The sequence below is a fragment of the Mustela nivalis genome, assembly GCF_964662115.1.
Source record: "Mustela nivalis genome assembly, chromosome: 6".
NCBI lineage: Eukaryota > Metazoa > Chordata > Mammalia > Carnivora > Mustelidae > Mustela > Mustela nivalis.
Window position 1 is genome coordinate 142,053,194 of NC_139025.1, and position 25,855 is coordinate 142,079,048.

General features: G+C 36.8%; 1 long non-coding RNA gene and 2 pseudogenes across 3 annotated transcripts in view; 2 read left to right on the plus strand and 1 right to left on the minus strand.

Moving 5' to 3' along the window:
• The window catches only part of LOC309867659 (myocyte-specific enhancer factor 2A-like), a 682,021-nt pseudogene that overhangs the window by 506,436 nt on the left and 149,730 nt on the right, over window positions 1–25,855 (minus strand). The window lies entirely within an intron of this gene.
• The window catches only part of LOC309867661, a 743,341-nt gene that overhangs the window by 150,487 nt on the left and 566,999 nt on the right, over window positions 1–25,855 (plus strand). The window lies entirely within an intron of this gene.
• Window positions 9,629–25,855, plus strand: part of LOC309867660 (myocyte-specific enhancer factor 2A-like) — a 396,028-nt pseudogene continuing 379,801 nt past the window's right edge. Inside the window, exon 1 of the transcript in view lies at window positions 9,629–9,682. The product of the transcript in view is annotated as a myocyte-specific enhancer factor 2A-like (transcript). The remainder of the gene's footprint in view (window positions 9,683–25,855) is intronic.

Consider the following 25,855-nt stretch of genomic DNA (forward strand, 5'->3'; position numbering starts at 1 on the left):
GTGTCCAACTCTTTGTTTTGGCTTAGGTCATGGGATCAAACCCCACATCAGGAATCAATACATAAAATCAACAAAGGAAAGTTAGCTTTAGAAAAGTTAATAAACTAATAAAGCCTTTGAGAGCCTGATCAGGAAAAACAATATAGAAAATATTACCAATATTCTGTTACTTATTGAATTGGAAGCCCCATTCAGTGCAGAAAGGAAAAAGCATAGGTATTTTAGAAAAGATGAAACAAAATTGTTATCATTTGAAAATAATTTAGTGGTCTACATTGAAAACTAAAGTTATAATTTACAGAGAAATTATTAGAATTAATAAATGACCTCAACAAGATGTTAGGAATTAGAATCCATGTATAAAAGTCAATTGTTTTCCTCTGTAGTAGCTACTGAAAATGAAAATATAATACAAATATCAATTACTGTAAAACCATGAAGTACCTAGAAATTAATTTGACAAAATATGTGCAAGTTGCCTATTATGAAAATGTATACATAGGTAACTGATGATCAGTTAAAGACTGTTAAGAGTTATATACCATATAATTTAGTGATTGTGCTACTTGATCTTTACCCAAATCAGCTGAAAACTTATGTTTCCACAAAAATTTGTGCACAAAAATTTATAACAACTTTATTCATAATTACCATTCAAATTTGTTGAAGCAACCAAAATATCCCTCAACAGCTGAATGGATAAACAAACTGTGGCAAATCCATACAATGGAATATTATTCAGCAACAAAAATACGTGAGCTATCTATCAGGCCACAAAAAAATATGAAAGAAATGTAAATAAATATTATTAAGTGCAAGAAGCCAGTTTGAAAAGTCTGTGTAATGTGTGTTTCCAACTATATGACATTCTGGAAAAAGCAAAAACTATAGAGATAGTAAAAAGATCAGTGGTTGCCAGGGGTTGAGGGAGGGGAGGAGGAATGTATAGGTCAAGCAGATGAAATTTTTAAGGGAGTAGAAACTATTCTGTATGATACTGTAACGGTGGATTCATGACATTATACACATGTCCAAACTCAGAAACGTATACTACAAAGAGCGAACCCTCAGGTACATTAGTAACTTCAGTTAATCAGTAATACTTCATCAGTTCTAACAAATATATCCCATTAATGACAGATGGCAATCATTGGAGAAATGTTTTGGGGCAGAAGAAGAGATATATGGGAACATAGTTACTTTTGTGCAATTACTGTATATATCTAATATTGCTCTAAAAATAAAAAAGTCTATTACCAAAAAAAGACATAGAAAATAACCATATTCATGGCTAGGAAGATAACAGTATCTTGAAGCTGTCCTCAGATTAATTTGTAAAGCAACTGCCAACTAAAATATTTACTACTTTTATTTGGGGTGGCAGTATTAGACAATTATACGCAGATCTGAAATTTATATGGAAGAGCAGAGAAAAAGGAAACCAATCAGAAGAACCACAAGAAGATGGGACCTTATGCAGCTGGATATCAAACCTGTAGTGACTAACTATGTGATATTGGCACAAGTATCAATAACTAGGTATGGACCTTATATATGGAAATTATATATCTAGTTAAGATGGCCTAATATATCACTGGGAGGTAGGGTAGGTTTTATTTGAAATTCAATTATGTACACAGATGGAAAACCAAAATCTCACCCCACCCCCACAAAACCACACATAAACAATTTAGGATAGAACAAATAACTGTGAAATGCAAAACTTCAGAGCTTTACCAAGAAAATAAATGAAAATATATTAGTGATCCTGAGGATTTTTAAATTGTACCCACCATATACATGCTACACACATGAACATAACATGCAAAGAAAAAAAAATACTGGTAAATTGAAGTCATCAAATTTTTTCAGATGTGGATCTCGACACCTAATTTTTTTAAAAAGCTATACATAGGGTGGAGAGTTTTTCAGCTGAAAGTACCAAGGAAGCATTATCAAAATTTTGAAAGTACTATTTCAGATAAGAGGAAACAAAGTGATCAACCAATAGAATAATGGGTCCACTTTCATAATTTCAGATTAGCAAATATTAAAAAAAAATCTTGCAATAGTAGTTACAGGCAAAGAGATTGCACAACAGAACTTATTGGCTGATGTTAAATATATTAATTAATATATCTATTTTGGAAAACAGTTTGGCAATACCTAGCTAGTCAAGTTTAGGACACACGTAACTTACAAGTCAACCATTCAACTCCGAGATAGGGTGTTTCTCAATGAGGTCTTATTGTTAATTTGGGCAGGACACGTGTCTCTTGTAAGATACCTTTTGTAACTCTGATTTGCTCCCACTGTGTATAAGTTATGCCCCCAGCTTTGGTCATTAAAACAACCATTCCTTGCATGTTTCTAACCACTTTTAGTGGGACAGTCCAGAGATGATGGAAAAAACTCTAGGGAAAAACTAACATTAGCACCAGAAGAAAGTCGAAGAATAGTTTTTATAAAGTCTGCTTACCTCTGTTTTTAGTAGTGAAATGGAGTACCTTCAGAATCCAGCTGCAGGAAAATTAATAATTAAGTTACAGCATCTTCTCACAACAGAATATTATACCATGAACTACGAAAACAAAATATAGGAGTTCGTATTGGAAGCAGACTGAGAAAGAACCAAGAGACACTCTCTAGTTCTGGCCCAAGGAATAGAAAAGAGAAGCGCTAAAGTACAGAGAGAAGGGAGAAATCCCTCATTGAGCAAAGGAGAGGAGAATGATTGAAAAATACCGAACAGAGACCCTTGGACTGTTGGGCGATTACAGAAGGCATTTTGTTTATATTATTGGAGCCCCAGAAGGAAAGGAAAAAGAATGTGACTAATAAGTATTCCAAGAAATAAGGGCTGGAAACTTTCCAAGTTTGACAAAAGTTACAGATTCAAGAAGCTAAGCTACCCCAAACAAGATAAACCCAAAGAAATACATACCCAGGCATATCATAACTGCTTAAAACTGAGGACAAAATCTTGAAAGCAATCAGAGAAAAAGTGACACCTTATCTATAGGAGACAGAGATTCAAATGAAAAATTTCTCAGCAGAAATCATGGAGCCCAGAGGAAATGTCTTACCATTTGTAAAGTGCTGAAGTAAATAAAAGTGCAGAGCCCAGAATTCAGTGAAAATATCCTTGAATGTGAAATGAGGATCTTCTCATTTCAGGTAAAATCGAGAGAATTTGGAGTCAACAGACCTGCTGTAAAATAGCAGGTTAAAGAAATGTCTTAGGCTATGGGAATTGATATGAGAAATTTGGAATATTAAGAGTGGCGGAAATAGTAAATATAATAAGCTGATCTCTTCCTGAATTAGTTAAAATATGGTTTGTGAATGAAATCAAAGCAAAACCTTGTCTGACAGGAATTTTATAAAGTCAAAATCACAATTGGTGAATTAAAATGAACACTAAAAAAAATGAAGGAAGGAAAAACAGGAAACGGAAACAGAAGAATAAAAAACAGTGGAAACAGTTACATTGGGAAACCTTCATATAATACAAACATATAAATTATTATGTTAAATTTAAATGGTCTATACAAACCAAATAAGAGTCTTTCAAAATGGATTTAAACAGCAAGATGATATTAACAGTTGTAAACATGTATACAAATAACAAAACTTCAAAATACAGAAGTAAAACCTGACAGAACTAAAGGAGAAATATACAAATTCACACTTATGATTGAGAGACTCAGCATTCCTCTCTAGGTAATACTAGTAGAAAGAAAATCACCAAGAGTATAGAAGAATTGAACCATTCACAAACTAGATCTAATAAACATTTATATAACTCTCCACTAAATGCTAATTGACTAAAATATTTCTAAATGAATATAGAAGAAATTCTTTTTAGCATATTTGCAAGTTAAGCTATGAGAGGTGAATTAAATAATGTATTTGTGTCTTGCTAATGTGAACTACAAGTTTATGTTTAGAACAACATTTTACAAAGCAGGAAAAAGTGGTGAAATATTTTCAAAGCTAGAGTGGCTCAGCGTGAAATAAGTGATATAATAATTTAAAAACTAGCTAACATTATCTTAAGTATTTACTCTGTGCCAAGCACCGTTCTTCTCTTTATATAGACGAATTCATTCAGTCCTCACAAGAGGCCATCGAGGTAGTTACGTATACAAATAACAATGAGAAAGAGAGCTCTTTAATAAATTAAGATGTCAAAATTGGAAATTATAACAACAGTATCAGTAATTTAAAAAGCTTTTCTTGACTAAATACTTTTTCTGCATTTGACACTGGGCCTTAAACCTTGTCTCAACTGGTTTGCACACTATGATGACTTGCCGCTAATGGTACATCTAAGTAAAATGTGACACAGCAAAATTCCAAATCTTGGAGTTTGTCTCTGGAACCCAAGTTCTTTATCCCTGCATTACCTTCTGAAGATGCCCATTTCATCCTGGAAGAAGCTGTTGCCTGTCCTGGTGGTCATCCAGTGATCCAGCAAAAGCTATAGATTCTCATAGTCCTGCTCTTCCAAAGGCAGTGACTTCCCAATGACTAACTATCCTGCCTAGAGTAAGATAGGGCTGGGTACAAACACTTGTCTTTGATATTCGAAAATGTATTTTCTTGTGGCTCTTGGCCTATTTTATCCTCAGCCAAACATGGCAATGTAAATACAGGCCAGATCAGAATTACCTGACTCTGCTGTTCTTTTTCATACTGAAAGGATTTATTATGAGCTACTTGACACATAGAATAAGGTTTATTTCTCCAAAGTTGATTTTTTTTTTTTTGGATTAAACCCCTAAGACCTTCAGATAATTTTCTCTTTTTTTAATTTATTAGTTTTCATTATGATAAATGTACTCTTTAATCCCCATCCCCTATTTACCCCATCTACAACCCCCAATAACTCTCTGTTCTCTTGGTTTCTATCTCCCTCTCGTTCCTTTGATCATTTATTTCTCAAATTGCACATATGAATGAGGTCATATGGTATTTGTCTTTTTCTGACATATTTCAATTAGCATTTTTCTTTTTAACTCTACCCATGTTGTTGTAAATGGCAAGATTTCCTTCTTTATGGCTGAGTAGTTAATTTGTGTGTGTGTGTGTCTGTGTGTGTGTGTGTGTGTGTGTGTGTGTGTGTGTGTGTGTGTGTGTATCTTTATCCATTCATCTCTTGATGAATGTTTAGGCTGCTTCCATAGAGTTTGGCTATTATAAATAATGCTGCAATAAACATGGGGTGCATGTAAAACTTTGAGTTAGTATTTTTTTATTCTTGAGGTAAATACACAGTAGTGCAATTCCTGGATCAAAGGGTAGAACTATTTTAATTTTTTAGAAGCTTTCATGCTATTTTCCAAAGTGGCTGCATCAATTTGCATCCCTACCAATAGTACATGAGGTTCTTTTTTTTCTCCACATCTTTGCCAATATTTGTATTTTCTTGTGTTTTTGATTTTAGCCATTCTGACAGGTGTGAGGTAATATATCCTTGTGGTTTTGATTTGCATTTCTCTGCGGATAAGTGGTATTGAGCATCTTTTCATGTGTCTGTTGGCCATCTGGGTATCTTTGGAGAAGTGGCTGTTCATGTCTTCTGCCCATTTTTAATTGGATTATATGTTTTCTGGGTGATGATTTATATAAATTCTTTATATATTTTGGATTCTAACCCTTTATCAGATATGTCATTTTCAAATATCTTCCCCCACTCAGCAGGTTGCCTTTTCATTTTGTTGATTGTTTCCTTCACTGTACAGAAGATTTTTATTTTGACATAGTACCAATAGGTTATTTTTTGTTTTACTTCCCTTGCCTCAGGTGATATAGCTAGAAAAATGATGCTATGTCCTGTGTTCTCTTCAGGGTTTTTATGGTTTCAGGTCTCACATTCAGGTCTTTAATCCATTTTGAGCTTATTTTTGTGGATGGTGAAGAAAGTGGTCAATTTCATTCTTTTTCGTCAAGATTTGACTTTGACTTGATCCCTAATGAGTCCAACCTGTAATATGTCAAGTCACCCCTTTTCCTGCATAGTATTTACCACTCTGTATAAGTACATGTTATTTGTGAAGCATTCCTGTAATTCACACCTAACTTTTTGTGGGAAATATGTTCAATCATATATTCTGAAGCTAAAGCTCTGAAGCTTGCATCTCTTGAGATTTCCCTTACAGTTTTGTCAATTTTTCTGACTTGGTACATTGGAACAAGAACAGGCCTCTTACTTCTATAAATGCTTTTCTCTTTAGTCAACCTTATTTTTACTATAAAGTTTTAAGATTATCAGGTGGAATTTTTGTCAACATGAGTATGTGTGTATACTTCCAAATGCACCTATCTTGGTGGAAGGGAAGATGGTAACTTTAAAGCAGGGATTGGCCAACTACACTCTGCTGAATTTACATCAATAAAGTTTTATTGGAACACAGCCACAATCATTTAGGTGTTGTCCATGTCTCCTTGGGTGCCAAACAGCAGAACTGAGTAATCGTGATACACCATGTGTCCTATAAAGTCTTAAATATTTACTGACTGATTTCATACAGAGAATCTTTGTCTACCCTGGTTCAAACACTAAAAGGTACTGGTTATTTAATAATATTGATTAAAGATGCTGTTATTGTGGTGGCAAATTTTGGCTCTGCTTTCCCCTGGGGCAACATAAGAAAGTAGTCTTTTAGTTAAGAAACAAATATTTTATGTGTAGAAACTATGTGTGTGTGTGTGTTTGTGTGTGTGTGCGTGTGTGTTTAGGGTAGACAACATGAGTTAATTACATGTATTGTGAAATGAGTACCACAATCAAGTTAATTAACATATTAACTTGTTAATTTGTAAATTTCACCTCACATATTTAGAACTTTTGTGTATGTGTGGTGAGATCACAGAAGATGTATTCTCTTAGCAAACTTGAACTCTACATGGCATTATTAAAAAAAAAAACGATATGAGATCACAAGTTTTGGTGAGGATGTGGAAGACAGAGAGCCCTTGTGCACTGTTGTCGGAAGGTAAACTGATACAGACACATGGAGAACAATATGGAGGTTCCTCAATAAACTGAAACTAGAAGTATTATATGACTCTGAATATATATATCCTCCCAAACTAAAATCAGCATTTCCTCACTCCCTAGTTCACCTTAGCATTATTCACAGTTGCCAAGATGAGGAAAACAATCTAAGTGGTTATTGAGGGGTGAATGGATAAAAAAATGTGAGACACATTGAGATATGAGTTAGGCATCTGGAGAGAAGGAAATCCTGTCATTTTCAACAACATGGCTGAACCGGGAGGGAGGACATTAAATGCAGTGAGCTAAGTCAGAGAAAGCGTTCTTCTTATGAAACATTCTTTTCACATCAACCTCACAGTTCCATTCATGACTAGAATTTTTCTATGGCTCCTCTGACAAAAATGTTAAAAATTCAGTGTCTTAAAATTGCTTTAAGGGGGGGCGCCTGGGTGGCTCAGTGGTTAAGCCGCTGCCTTCGGTTCAGGTCATGATCTCAGGGTCCTGGGATCAAGCCCTGCATCAGGCTCTCTGCTCAGCAGGGAGCCTGCTTCCTCCTCTCTTTCTGCCTCTCTGCCTACTTGTGATTTCTCTCTGTCAAATAAATAAATAAAATCTTTAAAAAAAATGCTTTAAGGGGGGTGCCTGGGTGGCTCAAAAAAAATGCTTTAAGTGGGGGTGCCTGGGTGGCTCAGTGGGTTACAGCCTATACCTTCAGCTCAGGTCATGATCCCAGGGTCCTGGGATCAAGCCCCACATCAGGCTCTCTGCTCAGGAGGGAGCCTGCTTCCTCCTCTCTCTTTCTCTGCCTGCCTCTCTGCCTACTTGTGATCTCTGTCAAATAAATAAATAAAATCTTTTTAAAAAATGCTTTAAAAATATTTGTAAACATTACCAACCAAATGTTTCCATCTCAGTCCCTTAGTGGAACGTGTGAGATTTTCCAGTCACATCTTACACTTCGATGTGCTTAGCAGCCAATTATCCTGTTCACGTCGGCTTCCTTATTCCTACATCGATGATACTGATAACAGCTTGTGGGCCCCTTAACAGGAGAATGTGTGTATTTGTAAATTACAAAGTGCTAAGAAAGTGTAATGGGGACCATTATTCTTTTAAGCAACCTGCTGGTAACAAGCGTGAAAAGAGTGCATGCAAGGTGAGTGGACAGATATTACTGAGCGTGAAAATAAAGGTTGATTATACCAGGGGTTGGCAAACTTTTTGCACAAAGGGCCAGATAATAATAGGTTATCAATTGTTAATAGATGTTCAGTTAATGTTTGTATGAATGAAGAAATGAAAGAATACAAGGGAAGATACGTAAGACATGCCATGCTTATAGTTATGATGGTAGTGTTAAGAAATGAAAAATTCACTGCTTTTGAGCAAAAGCCAGATTTAATCAAACATGGATTTGCACAGTACTTTTAAAGTTTTATGGCTGTATATGCACAATATTAGAAATACTTGAATAAAATTCCCCTGAGAATTTATTATTGTATTTTAGTATTTGTCTTTTATTCCCTTGTAAATATTTTATTATGTAAGTTTTGAAAACACTAGGTGTTTGACACAACTGTCATTCGGAACATGACAGATGATATCATTGCCAGTCATTGAATTACAGGGATAAATGGAATAATAATAAAAAAAATCCTGTTCTTGAAGGATTCATGGTCTCAGGAATACACACTTAGAATTTATTATACAAATAGCCACAGAGCATAAGGTGCTATAGTTTACTCTATCCGGGGGAACTGAATCTTGATAAATTAGGAGAATTTTATTAAATGGCTAAAAGGAACAATATTTCATTTAATAAGTGGACATTATTATAAAATCATAGGGTGCCTTTATGGATTGACAGTAATTTGGGTGGTAGCTAGGGCAGTTTGCAAGAATCATTTGTAAGGGCAGATTGGGGCTACCCAGATTATTAGTTCATCCTTTGACATGGAGGACATCAGAAACTTTCCAAGGATATTTCCAAGGATATTTTCCAAGCAGAGAAATTCTGGAGCCAGAGTCCCTGAGTTCATATTCCAAGCCCTGCCCTTTACTGTGTATGTTACCTTGGACATATTTATTTAGGATCTCTCTGCCTCAGTATCCTTATTTATAAAATGGTGATAATTAAACCAAAAAGATTGCTGTTTGGATTGAATGAGTTAAGATATATCAGGTACATGGAAAAATTCTTGGCACATAGAAAAATCCCAATAAGTATTGGCTCTTGTTGCTTTTACTATATGCATTGAGAAAAACTCAAAGCTTATTTTCAGCCAGAGCTAGAGGCACAAAAAGATTCAAGGGATTTCTTAGGGGTGAAGTTAACAAAGCTTCAAGTTAACTACCAATATGTAACCAGGAATTTCAACTAATATGTGCCTATGTGCAGCGTAGAGGTAAGTTTGAAATTTGTATAACAGTTCCATGATTTACAAACTTCTAGAACTTAAATTTTCTAATTTGTGTTTTCTTTTAGATCTTCTAGAAAATTTCAGCTGTAGCCCTTGCACCAGAAGCTGAAATAATAGAAGCTGTGTACGATGCATTAGGGTATTGAAGAAAATACATTTTGAATTAAATGTTTGGAATATAAGGAAGGAAAGGTGATTGAAAATGGGGCGGAAGAAAATTCAAATCACACGCATAATGGATGAGAGGAATCGACAGGTAAATGAAAATTTTGACTTATTTATTCTTGATGTAAATATTATTTTTTAAAGAGGAGCATAGGATAGAATGGTTGAATTTTTCTTAAATTTAATTCCAAGTCTATTTTTGTTTTCAAACTAAATAAAAAATTTAAACACTTTTAGCTTGTCATCATGTGCTTTAAAGAAACTTTTTCTTATTGCAAAAATCATAGATGTTGGTTCTAGAAAATATAGGGGAAAAGAAGAGATCACTGTAGTCCCACCGTTACTGTCCATTGTGTAGATTTATTGTAATATACTTAGTCTTTTGTTCATTTGATTATGTTTGTTTTTAATAAGTTAATTATTATTATAAATTATCACCTCTATTTTCATAATTAGGGAATACCTAAGTTAACTATGGTTATCAGTGAATGTGCTTTAGTCACTTAAATTTTCTGGTTAACCAACAAATAAAGAGAATTTTTTTATAACTCATATTATCACAAATATTCCCAGAACAGTTATTATATTGATCTCAGTTTTAATTGATAAAATATATTGAACTTAATTTTTAGCACCAGTGTCAATAAACCCTTATAAGTTCAAGATAATTATAATACTGATATATGAAGACCAGAAATTGTAAGAGTTTAGAGCAGGGATTGGCAAACTGTGGTTCATGGGCAAGCTGGCTCATTTTACAAACAAATCATTGTTAGAAAACTGCCATGTGCATTTGTTTACATATTGTCTGTGCCTGATTTCTCATTGTAACAGCATAATTGAGTAGTTGCCCATAGGCCTAAAATCTTACTCCTGGCCTTTTAAGAAGTTTGCCATGCTCTTGGTTTACAGGAAAGAAGGAAAAATAGTTTCATAGAATATTGTAAATAATCTAGTAGTCACAGCATATGCAGGAGGGGTAGATTCTGCTCTGGAAAGTTTACCTCTCAGGAGAAGTTTCCAGAAAAGCTGGTTTCTGGAAGCTTACCAGGAACAGAACAGCACTAAAGATAAAATCTGCAGAGTCTGAGTAGTAATTCATCTGGTAATATGGATATAATTGAAGACAAAACTCAGCTGAATAGCTGATAGAGAAATTAGTGGAAGTGATTAGAGTTGTCACTGGACCTAAATGAAGAAAACTCCTGTTTCATCTCATGAAAATTCTTCTGATAAAATGTAGGGCTCACACAGTATGATTCTTTATGAAGGTTGATAAAACAGGGGAGAGTGATAAAATAACTATTCCATCATGATTCTAAGCAAGCTTGCAAGTAAATGTCCCTTCATAAATCTGAGGACTATGTCACATAGAGGGAACATGGGGGACCTGCTTCATGAATACATGCAATACTAATGTAAAATAGGGTTTATTCGGGGAATAACATAAAAGCAGAGAACTGGCAAAGGATGTAACATTCCCTGAACTCTCATTATCCCATAGAGAGTCATGTTTAAATTCAGCATAGATACACTGGATCTACCAGTGGAAAAGACATCCCAACTTTAGAGAGAAAAAGGAGCTAGGCATATGTAAGTGACTGTGTAATGGAGCTTTTTAACATAAGGAAATGATATTATTATTATTATTTTTTAATTTTTTATTTTTTATAAACATATATTTTTATCCCCAGGGGTACAGGTCTGTGAATTACCAGGTTTACACACTTCACAGCACTCACCAAAGCACATACCCTCCCCAATGTCCATAATCCCACCCCCTTCTCCCAAACCCCTTCCCCCAGCAACCCTCAGTTTGTTTTGTGAGATTAAGAGTCACTTATAGTTTGTCTGCTTGCCACTATACTCAGCAACTACAATTAGCCTGAATTAATAATTAATATGTTGAGTTTACCTAAGTCATTTTCTTACTAAGCTGCCAGATGGAGCAAGGGTAAGGGTGTCTGAATTTCTTCTCAGGAGATTTTGGCAAAGAATGCAGAAACCATACTGTGGAGGTAGTTAGACAATTTGGTTTTTAGGTTTGATTAGGCACAGACGTAATTGGTCATTTTTAACTTGTGGATTTTGAGTTAAAAGTTTCATTATTCTTGCATTAAAATGGGGGAAAAAGGTTTCTGTGCTGAAGAGAATATGTGTCACTTATTCATCCAAATTTGAATATTTACCATATCAGAGAGAGACTGTTAAGCACTGGAGACTCATTCAAAACATATAGCCTACAGAAGAAATTTAACTATGTGGCAGATAGATGCTAAGCTTAGGTGCTGGGAGAGTTTATGGAAGGAACTACCAACCTCTGGGGTTGTTTAGCGAGCAGTACTGAAGGAGGTAATAGCGAATAGAGTTTTCAATGATGGATTTTTGGAGCTACTAAGATAAAATCACACTTCAAGTCATTAGAAGAGTGAGTTAAAACTCTTGGGGTTGACACTACCATGCACTTAAGAGCTGCTTCACCTCACTTCAATTCTACTTGGAAGCTTTCACTTGACTTCCATTTGGGAGCTTCTAGTGAAACCTTGTGTTGGTCCTTCTTGGCATAATGTGTTTCTATTTAAAAAGTAAATTTTGTATTAAAGTATAACATAAAAGAAAAGCACACAAATCCTAAGTGTGGCTAAGAGAGTTATTGCAAAAAGTACATGGCCACGTAACCAGCATATCCCAGTGCACCACCCCAGAAACTCTCTGTCTTGTCTCCCAGGCATTATCTCCCTGCCCCAGGGAAGGAAAATCATTAACTGAACTTTCTAACACATAGGTTAATTACCCCTGGTTTTGAATTTATGTGAACAGCATGTGTTCGTTTGGGCAACATTATGTTTGTGAAATTAATGTTAGTGTTGCATGTGGGCATATATGTAGATATATTTTATAAATCTACATATTCATATATGTTTTCATTGATGTATGATATCCCATTGAGTGGATAGAACACAATGTGCACACTTATTTTTTCTACTGTAAATAGAATTTTGGGTTGTTTTCTACTTTGAGACTATTATAAAGAGTGCTATTTTGAATACTCCCGTGTGTGTCTTTGGTACATATGAATGTTTGGGTATATACCGAGGGGTACAGTTGCTAAGTCCGAGAATATACCTTTCATAGCTTTAATAACAATAGTTTTCTAAAGTGGTTGTACTGATTTATAATTTTTGCTCTGCTAACAGGGTGTGAAAGTTCCAGCTGCTCAGCTGCTCTAAATATTCACCATTACTAGTTTTTATCCCTTTCATTTTAGCTGTTCTGGTGGGTGAGAAAAAGTAACATTTTAATTTTAAGTTTCTGTGATGTTTGATGAAGTTGATCACCTTTTCATATCTTTCCTGGCCCTTTAGATACCTTTTATGACTTACCTGTTAAGTTGTACCTCACTACCTTTTCTTAGGCAGTCTCCTTGACTGCTTTTTTCTTAGTAATTATTAGTATACATTCTGTATATAATATATTCTGAGTGTTTTGTTCATTGTGTGCATTTCAAATAACTTCCCTCATATCATGGCTTGCCGTTTCACTTTTTAATCCTTTTTTTTTTTTTTAATGTTGTCCAGTTTCTCTTCTTTTTTTTTTCCTTTATGGCTATTGCTCTGTGTTGTGTTGGAGAAATACTTACCTATCATAAGTCCATAAAGATTGTTTTTATGCTTTCTTCTGCTTTTTACCTTTCATGTTTTAGATCTGTTATCCATTTTAGAATTTAGTTTTGTGTATGGTTTGAGGTGTTGGGGTTAAGATTTGTTTTCCTGATAAATACTCAGTTCACCCAGTACAGTTTGTTTTAAGAACCATCCTTCCTCCATTGCATGACAGGGGTTGCCTTTGCTGTGAATCAAGGAATAATACACATGTGGGGCTGTTTCTGAACTCTGTTTTGTTCCACTTGTGTATTTTATATCCTTGCTCAATTCTGTACTATCTTAATTACTGTAGTTTAATATTTGGTAGTACAAATTCTCTACCATGGTATTCTGCATGACTGAGTGGTTGATCTTGTCATTTTTCTTTCCAAGTGAAACCAAGTGTCAATATTCACTTAAGAGGATGGGCGCCGGGGTGCCTCAGTGGGTTAGGCCGCTGCCTTCAGCTCAGGTCATGATCTCAGGGTCCTGGGATCGAGTCCCACATTGGGCTCTCTGCTCAGCAGGAAGCCTGCTTCCTTCTCTCTCTCTCTCTGCCTGCCTCTCTGCCTACTTATGATCTCTCTCTGTCAAATAAATAAATAAAATCTTTAAAAAAAATATTCACTGAAGAGAATCAACAAAATAAACTTACTGGAATTCAGATGTATGGATTGATTTAGGAGAACTGAAATCTTTACAGTATTAAGTCTTGTAATCCATAAATAGATATGGTTACCTTACATTTGTTTTTCATTAATGTACAGGTCTAAACATTTTTTATTTTGTTTATTTTTAGGTATTGGATTTTTTTTAGTGTCATTATGTTTTTCCCCAGATTTCATTTTTCTCGATGCTTGTTGCTAAGCCTATAAAAGCGTAGTTTATTTTTTTAATGTTGACTTTGTGTCTAGCAATCTTGCAAAATTCACTTTCAAAATTTACTTATTTCTAATAGTATCAGTTGTACATTATTTTGGATTTCCTATGTAAACAGTTGTGTTGTCTGTGAACAGTGATTTACTCTTTTTGAAATCCTTTATTACATTATCTTGTTTCATTGCACTAGGTAGAATAAATTGTGAAGAATAATGAATAAATTGTGAAGGTAGTGGGATCCTTTGTCTCATTCTCAACTTTAGGAAAACACATTCAATATGTGATCATCGATTATGGTATTTACTGCGAGTTTTTCTAAAAGATCCCTTTTATCAGAATAGAAAAGTTTTCTGCTATTTCTAATGCCACTGTTTTTATCCTGAATCAGTATTGAATTTTATTAAAAGCTTTTTCTGAGTTTATGTAGATGATTCTATGGTATTTTTCTCCCCTTTTTTCTTTAATGTAGTATCCTATGTTGGTTGATTTTCAAATGTTAAAGCATTTGAATGCTTTAAAAATGTATTTCTTGAAATACACCTCTATATATATCACTTGATTGATTGATCTTACCCCATTTTTTATTTTTGCGAGTATGTGTGTGTGTGTGTGTGTGAGTTTAGTCTGAAATTTTTTTTTCTTGTAATGTCATTCTTAGGTTATGACAAGTTATGCTGGCCTTATAAAATTAGTTGGGAAGTCTTGTTTCTTGTTCTCATGAGAAGTTTGTGTAATAGTAATATTTCTTATTTGAATACTTGGAAAAGTTTACCAGTAAATCTGTTTGTATTTGGAGTTTACTGTGTGAGAGTTTCTTAAAGTAAATATTTAATTTCTGTAAGAGATAGAATGATTCCTACTCTTCTACTTTTTCTGCCAGTTGGGTTTTTCAAGAAATTCTCTATTTTATTTAAATTGTTAATATTATTGATATTCAATGTGCATATGCTCTAATTTTCTTCATATTGCTCATATTCTCTTTTATATTTTGTCTTCCATTCCTTATATTGTTACTTCGTGTCTTTCTTTCCCTTGATCACTGAGATTATGTCAGTTTTATTAACCTTTCTTTTCTTCTTTTTCTATTGTGTTATGTTAGTCACCATAATTATTAACCCTTTCTAAGAATGAACATTTTAGCTCACGGGTTCTGAGCTGTGTCTGCCAGAGAGATGCCTGTGGAGTGAGACAGGGTTTATTAAAATAAAAGGTGAGCCCAAAAAGACCTGCCCTCTCCCCACGGGTCTGCTTCTGGAAATGACTTTGTGGACCAAGGACCCTCCTTGGGGCCATATTGGGGGTGATGGGCTAAAGATGGAGAACCACATGGACCACTGCAGTCACCCCTAGAACAGAGTTAATCCCTTCCAAATATTCTTGGACATACTGGCTCCACAGAAAATTCATGATTTCATGAGACTCTGCCAGCTCCAGCTGATTTCTTCTGACTTGCTAGAACTAGAATCCATTGTCTTAATTAATACCTTTGGGGAGACACTTTCACTCCTGGGAAGCTGCCTGCCCAGAGTGGCTGAGGGGACCTCAAAAGAGACAGATCCCTGAGACCTTGGAGGACAGGGCCAGGATTCTCTGAAGCAGAAGGAAGCTTTAAATCAGGAGAATGAGCCTCACTTACAGGTGGGGGTCCTGAGAGAATGGTCAAGGTCTGGCCCTGCTTTGACCCGTAGGTTTCCTGTCGGGTCATGTGGGCCTTCAGTGGCTGGACACCTGGCTAAATCAGTCTTTCCACCTCCCCCCATGCCTGTAGAAGTGAGATCACTTTTTATTTCAGGGCAAAGTTAGAGCAACTGTCTCCTAGTAGCTGGCTGGCCTCCCCATCCCCCAATGCAACTGCTGTGCTCTGGTTGTCAGGCAACTGTTTACCTTAGAGGTAGAGCACCCCCCAAGGTTCTGAGCCTTCAGTTGAGACCCAGAGAACACTGGCCTTTGGAGGCAGAGCTGGGGAGCTCTCCACCGCCCCGATAGCCTCCTGCCTACCATAGATCCACTTTCCACTTGGTCCTAGACCACCTGTGTGGTCCTCCGCTGGTGATTTTTGAAAGCTGGAGACACATTTCAGGTCTCCCTGGATTTCCCTTGGAAATCCTGGTATAAAGTGGGATACTGGTTTTACCAGTGAAGAAACAACACATTTTAGAGAAGTGTGAAAGTGTCAGGCAAAAGGTGTTTCGCCCACGCTGAAGTCTGTGGAAAAGGCAGTGAGAATATGGAACCGCTGACACAAGCTGATGATGCCCGAGGTCTGCCCGGGGCGGAGGCCAGTCTTCCCAACTTAACATCCTCGTGCTTATCAGCAATAAATACAAACCACTGTAGGCTGTCTCTTCAGAGTACTCTTGACTTTCTGAAAAAGTTACTGAAGGGCCAGCCTCCTAAATCGTCTCAAGAGACTGGTGACAGACCCATCTTCAAAGCCTCAGAAGAGAAGGGAGAAGACCTTGGGGAGAAAACACTGGGTGATGTGAATAAAATCCCTCCTGATCTCCAGAGTCCAGAACAGCTCGCCCAAGAAACTGCGAGATGGAAGCAGAGACTCCAAGAAATGGAGCAGGAGAAAGAAAGGCTTGAACAGTCAAACGCAGGATTCCAACAGGCCCTGAACGAGAAAGTCAGCCAGTTAGTACCCGTGGGTGAAAACCTGCTGAAGACCTTCCCCGGGCCCACACAGCTTGGAGATCATTTGGGTCATGTCAACTGTGAGGTCGAGGAAAAGAGGGAAACAGAAAATGACGATGGCCCCATCCACGGGTCAGAGGGTGATCTGAAGGGTGTTACTGATGATGCTGATTCCAATGTGTCCCTTCAAAGTGCTGAAGCGAAAAAGCAGGAACTAGCCAGGCAATTGCAGGAAGGAAAGCAAATGAATGAGGAGCTTATGGCACAAATAACAGATCTTCAAGCCAAGGAGGCCTCTTTGCAGCGTGAAAATTCACAGCTTGAAGAGGAGATTCAGCAGCTGAAACAGAAGCTTCAAACTCTGCCTCAATTATATCAAGAATGCATCATCCCCGTTGAGAGAAAATGGTCTGAGGCAGAAGAGCAGTGTGCAGACATTAAGTGGAATCTTTCCTGCACACGTAGAAACATCAAGGCCATGTCTCAGACTCGAGACTTCTACAAGGACATCGCTGAAGACACCAGGAGACAATTGGAGGAAAATGCCATACACTATCAAAAGGGGATCCTCTTCCATGCAAAGAGAGCTCAGGAAAGCTGGATGGCAGCTGTACTGACCGAGAGAAGCCTCAAGGAGCTAAAGAAAGAAAGTGATTACAACAGGCAAATGTTGGCCAAAGCAGAGTCCAACTTCCAGCTTTTCCCAAGTGGCCCTTTTACTCCTGCTCCTCCACCAGCTGCCCACAGAGGCCCAGAAGTTTCAGAGAACCCCTGGATCATCAGCACCCCCAGGAAGGAGAAGAGCCAGGACTTGAGGGCCCAGGCAGCTGGGTCACACCACCAGAGCCCCCTGGGGATTTGACTGAGCTCACCACAGGCCGGTCCTGAATTCCCACAACCACAGCATAACATCTGCATGTGTTTTCTGTCTTTAAAGTTATTTTGACTTATTTCTTTTTAGTTTAGGTATTATTTAGATAGATAGTTAGATAGTTATTTAATTGATAGTACAATTGCTTTTATTCAAGTAGATTTAGCATTATAGTTTTCAGATAGTATTTTTCCATTAAAGTGTCATTTCCTATAATTCTTACAGATGTATTATTTTCACCAGACCCTCTAGAACTAGAAAATATTAAGTTAAAGATTTAAGTTAAAGATCTCCAGTTACTTTAACAATTATCAAAATTTGGCATGGATACAAACATTTAAAATAATCAACATTTTTTAAGAACATTTTTCTATGGCATGAACATTTTTGTGTGCTGTTTTCATACACATAAGGTTGTGTTAATCATCTGCACAATTAAATTAATCTGTATCTGAATAAATTTTTTTTGAAAAACTGGGGAAAAGAAAACCCTAAAACAACAATTTCGTATTCCAACTTTATAAAATTTTGATTATCTTAGCAGATTTTAAAGTTACAATTTTTTCTCTCTGTTAACTTTTAAAAATTTTTTCCTTTTGTTTAAGATATTGTTTGCTCAATGTTTAGACAGTTCTCAATTTATGTAGCGAAAATAAAAGTTTTTCAGAGATGGCAAGCAAACAGACCTCCCCCATGCAGTTTACAAGGCACTTTTAGTCAGTTTGGTGGTAACAGAGAGTAGTAGAACAGTAAAGAAAGCTGCCAATTTTTAAAACAATTTTAAAGAGAGAAAGAAATGATGTTCACACAATTTGTATAATATGCAAAATATACCTAGCTCGTATATACACAAAAGGAGAATTGCCCAATGTATCAGATAGATGCTTGCTCTCTGTTCTTGGAGCTGTGGAAGCAGAAAGCAAGGCAAAAGCAGAGGGAGACTCCCAGATGCTAACAGGGGGAGCTGTTCCCACTCTTGGGTCTGCCTGGAGGGAGGAGGGGGAAAGTGGTGCCATCAGGGCCCTAGGGAAGGCAGATTTAGTTCCAGGCCACCACAATAATGCAAATGTCACCATAAAGCACATAATTCATTAATTAATATTTTTTATGGAAATAATTTTTTTTCACGTTTCCCAGTGCATATAAAAGGTGTTTATCCCACGACACTGCAGTCTTGTGAGTGTGCAATAGCATTATCTCTAAACAAATAAAAATTAAGCCTTGTTTAAAAAATATGTTTTGTTAAGATTTTATTTATTTATTTGAGAGAGAGAGTGAGAGTGAGAGAGAGCATGAGAGGGGAGAAGAACAGAGGGAGAGGCGGACTGCTCATGGATTGGGGAGCCCCATGTGGGACTCGATCCTAGGACTTTGGGATCATGACCCGAGCTGAAGGTCATTGCTTTGCCAGCGGAGTCCCCCACGCACCCAAATTAAAAAATATTTTCTTACTGAAAATTGCTAACCGTCATGTGAGCTTTTAGCAAGCTGTAATCTTAGCTGGGAGGAGGGTTTCGTTTCAGTATTGATGCACGTTGATCAGGGTGGTGGTTGATAGAAAACTGTTGCAATTTCTTCAAAGACGACGACTACCAAGGTTGCCGCATCAGCCTACCCTTCCTGTCATGAAGACTTCTGGTAGCTGGTAGCAGGCAGGGCTGTGGAGGGATGTGAACAAATTGGAGCGCAGGTGGGTGGGAATGTGAAACATTGCAGCTGCCGTGGAACATGGTGCGAAGTTTCCTTCAAAAATTAAAAAATACTCTATGATCCAGTAATCCCACTTCTGTATTGTGGAAAACTGAAATCAGGATCTGAACGGGGTTTCTGCATTTCTAGGTTCATAGGGCACTTTTCCCAGGAGCCCGTGGATGGATGGATGGGCTGAGAGAATGTGGTGTGAATGAGTAAAGAAAATGTAATATTATTCTTTAAAAAGAAGGAAATTCTGTCACACGTTACAATATGAATGAAACTTAAGGATATTGCGTTATGCAAAATAAGCCAGTCACATACACACACACACACACACACACACACACACACACACACCCCAGATTTTCTGAGTCCCCTTATATGAGATCTCTAAACTGGTTGAAAATAATATAAAATAGGGGCACCTGTGTGGCTCAGTAGGTTAAAGCCTCTGCCTTCGGCTCAGGTTATGATCCCAGGGTCCTGGGATCGAGCCCCGCACTGGGCTTTCTGCTTGGCAGGGAGCCTGCTTCCTCCTCTCTGACTACTTGTGATCTCTGTCTGTCAAATAAATGAATAAAATCTTAAAATAATAATAAAAATAAAATAAAAAATAAAGCAGTCAAATTCCTACAAACAGAAAGTGAAACCATGGCTCCCAGGTCTGAGGGGTGGAAGGAATGGGGTTGTCCTTCTTATTTCAAAGAGCAAAGCACTAAGATGAGCAAGATTTGCCCAAAGGAGAGAGATGGAAGAAAGTCCCTATCAGTAAGTAAGATTTCTTATAAAGTAAATGCATCATTTATGCAGGAGTATGCAAAGAAGTCAGTGGAAAATAGCCTTAAAATATACACAGGCACACATACCAGTATCTGATGTATGACACAGTGGAACTAGAAGTCACTGGGGAAAGATAGGTTATTTAATAGATGATGCTAGGGCAACTAAATTATCCATATGAAGATAGAAAATTAGGCTGCTGTTTTATACCATACATAATTAAGGTTTTAGTCAGATTTCTAGCACATAGTATATATTAACTCATTTTAAACTCAGAGCTACAATGTAATATGAGGATTATTTTTTTTTCAAATTACCCTTACTAAAAGAAATTGATAAAATAAAATAATCCTTACCTTACGTATGATGAACTAAGACACAGAGAGATCAAGGAACTTGTCCAGGATGAAATTTGCTCAGGTTGAAATTTGCACATACTGAAATTTATCAAGGGATAAGAGCTGTGATTCAAAGCTCAGATGGACTGATTTTAAAATCCCTATTCTTAAATACTACTCAAACTGTGTTTTCTCAATTCCAGACAGATTAATGACTCAAAATGGAAAATCTAACTTGATACCTAGTAAGGGAAAAAAAAAAAAAAAAATATATATATATATATATATATATATATATAGAGAGAGAGAGAGAGAGATCTCTATATATATCTTCATGATCCTGAGGTAGTAAGGAATTTCTAAAGAAGAATCAAAAAGTACAGATCACCAAAGAAAAGGCAGTGAATTCAACAGCAATAAACTTCAGTCCATCACAGATACTTTAAGGGGATAAAAATAAGCCGTATACCCTGGGGAGATAATGTATGTACCATTTATAATCAACAAAGGATTGGTATTTTGAATTTTTTAAAAAACCTTTATGAGATAACAATGAAACAATGAAATTCCATTTCAATGGACAAAAGACATAAAAGTCATTTCTTGTATAAGGATTTCATAAAAGAACCAAGAATTGTCAAAATACTCAAACTCCATATACTTCAACCCATGAGTAGATCAGATTTGAACCCATACCCACCAGCTTGGCAAAAATAGAAAACATCTATCATATCAAGTGTTGACAAGGATGTAGAGTGAAAGAAACTGGACAGAGTACATCTTTGACCAACTATTTTAGATGCAAGTTGCACTGTCCCAAAAGAGAGTGAATACACATACCTGTCTACACAGCAATTTTCCTCCTAAGCCATATACAAAAATGTTCTCGGCATCATTTTCTTGTGATATTCAATAATTTACAACACACACACACACACACACGTTTTTCAATAATGGAGCAGATGTATAAATTTAAATGTATTCATGTAATTAAATATAATCTGAGGTGGAAATAAATAAAGTCAGATAAAGTTCTGATATATCAACATGGGTCTCAAACATTCAGATTTAGTGGAAGAGAAAATATAAAAGAACACATCTGGCAGGATTCCTGTTACTATAGATCAAAAACAGGCAAAACTAAGTAATGCATTGCTTAGGTATATAAATGTGTGTACATATGCGGTGAAATTATAAAGGAACTATAAAGGGAATGATGAACACCAAGATAAAACAGTGGTCATGCCTGTGGGGAAGGCAGAAAATTGGTCTTGGAAAGACGAGGACTCCGAGAACTAGAGAGGTCTTGGATTGGTCTTTTTTAACCCACGTGATGAGCTCCACCATGATCATCTTATCACTATTCTCCATATCTGTGGTATAACTGTGCCATATCTGTGATATACTTATATAATATACATTTAAAGTGTAGGCTTGGTATTTAAGAGAGCTTATGAAAAAAAAGAGCATAGAAAAAGGAACAAGTGTGGAAGGAGGCAGAGAAGACTGCTGAGAGCTTCTCATCACCTTCATGTGTACTTGGGGTGAGGAAAGAGCATCCACATTTGGTTTCTTAACTTTGACATCATTTGGGCTTTTCTTTTCTTTTTATTTTCTTTCTTTCTTTCTTTCTTTCTTTCTTTCTTTCTTTCTTTCTTTCTTTCTTTTTAACAATCAAACACTAGTTCTGAATTTAAAAGTAAGGACAATAATAATGCTTCAATGGAAATCTTTGCCTATGGTCAGCATAAGCTCCTAAGATTTTCAAGATAGAGTGAATAAAATAAAATTGATGTTCAGAGATACAATCAAGGGAATACTACCCAGCAGTGAAAAGGAATGGGTGGACTCTCACCACTCTTGTTCAACATAGTATTAGAAGTCCTAGCACCAGCAATCAAACAAAGAGAAATAAAAGGTATCCAAATTGGCAATGAAGAAGTCAAACTCTCTCTCTCTTTGCAGATGACATGATTCTTTATATGGAAAACCCAAAAGACTCCACCCCCAAACTAATAGAACTCATACAGCAATTCAGCAACGTGGCAGGATGCAAAGTCAATGTACAGAAATCTGTACATTGGCTTTCTTATACACTAACAATGAAAATACAGAAAGGGAAATTAGAGAATCTGTTCCATCTACTACAGCACCAAAAACCATAAGATACCTGGGAATAAACCCAACCAAAGACATAAAGGAACTGTACTCGAGGAACTACAGAACACTCATGAAAGACATTGAAGAAGACACAAAAAGATGGAAGACCATCTGCTCTTGGATCAGCAGAATAAACATTGTTAAAATGTCTATACTGCCTAGAGAAATCTATACTTTTAATGCCATTCTGATCAAAATACCACCGGTATTTTTCAAAGAGCTGGAACAAATAATCCTAAAATTTATATGGAAACAGAAGAGACCCCGAATCACTAAGGAAATGTTGAAAAACAAAAATAAAACTGGAGGCATCACGTTACCTGATTTCAAGCTTTACTACAAAGCTGTGATCACCAAGACAGCATGGTACTGGCATAAAAACAGACACATAGACCAGTGGAACAGAGGAGAGAGCCCAGATATGGACCCTCAACTCTACGGTCAAATGATCTTCCACAAAACAGGAAAAAATATACAGTGGAAAAAAGACAGTCTCTTCAATAAATGGTGCTGGGAAAACTGGACAGCTATATGTAGATGAATGAAACTGGACCATTCGCTTACACCATACACAAAGATAAACTCAAAATGGATAAAAGACCTCAACATGAGACAGGAATCCATCAGAATCCTAGAAGAGAACATAGGCAGTAACCTCTTTGATATCAGCCACAGCAACTTCTTTCAAGATATGTCTCCAAAGGCAAAAGAAACAAAAGCAAAAATAAATTTTGGGGACTTCATCAAGATCAAAAGCTTCTGCACAGCAAAGGAGACAGTTAACAAACAAAGAGGCAACCCATGGAATGGGAGAAGATATATGCAAATGACAGTACAGACAAAAGGTTGATATCCAGGATCTATAAAGAACTCCTCAAACTCAACACACACAAAACAGACAATCATATTAAAAAATGGGCAGAAGATATGAACAGACACTTCTCCAATGAAGACATACAAATGGCTATCAGACACATGAAAAAATGTTCATCATCACTAGCCATCAGGGAGATTCAAATTAAAACCACATTGAGATACCACCTTACACCAGTTAAAATGGCCAAAATTAGCAAGACAGGAAACAACATGTGTTGGAGGGGATGTGGAGAAAGGGGAACCCTCTTACACTGTTGGTGGGAATGCAAGTTGGCGCAGCCACTTTGGAGAACAGTGTGGAGATTCCTCAAGAAATTAAAAATAGAGCTTCCCTATGACCCTGCCATTGCACTATTGGGTATTTACCTCAAAGATACAGATGTAGTGAAAAGAAGGGCCATCTGTACCCCAATGTTTATAGCAGCAATGGCCACAGTTGCCAAACTGTGGAAAGAACAAAGATGCCCTTCAATGGACGAATGGATAAGGAAGATGGTCCATATACACTATGGAGTATTATGCCTCCATTAGAAAGGATGAATACCCAACTTTTGTTGCAACATGGACAGGATTGGAAGAGATTATGCTGAGTGAAATAAGTCAAGCAGAGAGAGTCAATTATCATATAGATTCACTTATTTGTGGAGCATAACAAATAGCATGGAGGACAAGGGGAGATGGAGAGGAGAAGGGAGTAGAGGGAAATTGGAAGGGGAGGTGAACCATAAGAGACTATGGACTTTGAAAAACAATCTGAGGGTTTTGAAGGGGCAGGGGGGTAGGAGGTTGGGGAAACCAGGTGGCGGGTATTAGAGAGGGCATGGATTGCATGGAGCACTGGGTACAGTGCAAAAACAATGAATACTGTTACGCTGAAAAGAAATTAAAAAAAAAAAGGAACGGGTGGGTTTTGGTACATGCTGTATGTCATGGACATAATGCTGAGTAAAAGAAATCAGTCTCAAAAGGATTACAAGCTTCATGACTGCAGTTTGATGACATCCTGAAAAAGACAAAATTAGAGTAAACTCCAGTGAGGGACATCAGAACAGTGGTTGCCAGGGGGAAAGGTTAAGAAAAGGAGGTAGATTCTCAGGGAGATGTAACTGCTCTGTCTGCTCACCATGGTGGTGGTTTCCCAAAACATGCGCTAAAATCCATACCTTCATTTGTCCCTCCAACACCCATTACACCAAAGTTAATTTTACTATATAAGTAGAAGAAAGAGAGAAAAGGAAAGACAGAGAGACATAGAGTGAAGGAAGAAGAGGGAGAGAGGGAGGGAGGAAGGAAAGAAAAAAGGAGGAAAGGGAAGGAGGAAGGAAGGGAGGAAAGGAAGGAAGGTAGGAAGAAAGAATACATCCTTAAATTTGATGCAGTCTGGGCACCTGGGTGGCTCAGTTCATTGAACATCTGCCTTCGGCTAAGTACATGATCTTGGAGTCCTGGGATAGAGCCCCACGTTGGGCACCCTGCTCAGTGGAGAGTCTGCTTCTCCCTTCCTCTCTCCAGCTCCCTCTGCCCCTCCCCCACTCCCATTCATGTACTCTCTCTCTCAAACAAATAAATAAAATCTTTAAAAAAAAAATGTGATGCGCTCTACGCTGGATTTCAATACTGAAACAGAAAATAGACAGTGAAAATACTGATGAAGTCCAAATAAAGTTTGTAGTTTCACTAATTATTTGCATTGAGTTTAACTTGTTAGCTTTGAGAAATGTGCTAGGTCAATATAAGATGAAACTAGGTAAAGTGTATATAAAACTTTCTGTGTTAATTTCATAACTTTTTCTGTAAATCTAAAACCATTCCCCTAAAATTTATCTAAAAAAAATCCAAGCAAAATTGGTATAATTTTTATTTTAAAAATGTAGGGAGAAACCTATATGTGGATTTGTTTGTATAATCCATATATACCACTAGAAGAAAATACAAGACACATAGACCAATGCAACAGAGTAGAGAGCCCAGATATAGACCCTCAACTCTATGGTCAAATAATCTTCGACAAAGCAGTGGAGAAAAGATAGTCTCCTCAATAAATGGTCCTGGGAAAATTGGACAGCTATGCGTAGAAGAATGAAACCCAACCATTCTCTTACCACCATACACAAAGACAAACTTGAAATGGGTGAAAGACCTCAACATGAGAAAGGAATCCAGCAGAATCCTAAAGGAGAACATAGGCAGTAGCCTCTTTAACAGCAGTATCTCTCAAGACTTGTCTCCAGGGCCTTTGGGTGGCTCAGTGGGTTAAGGTCTCTGTTTTTGACTCAGGTCATGATCCCAGGGTACTGGGATCTAGTCCTGCATTGAGTCTCTGCTCAGCAGGGAGCCTGCTTCCTCCTCTTGTTCTCTTCCTACTTTTCATCTCTGTCTGTCAA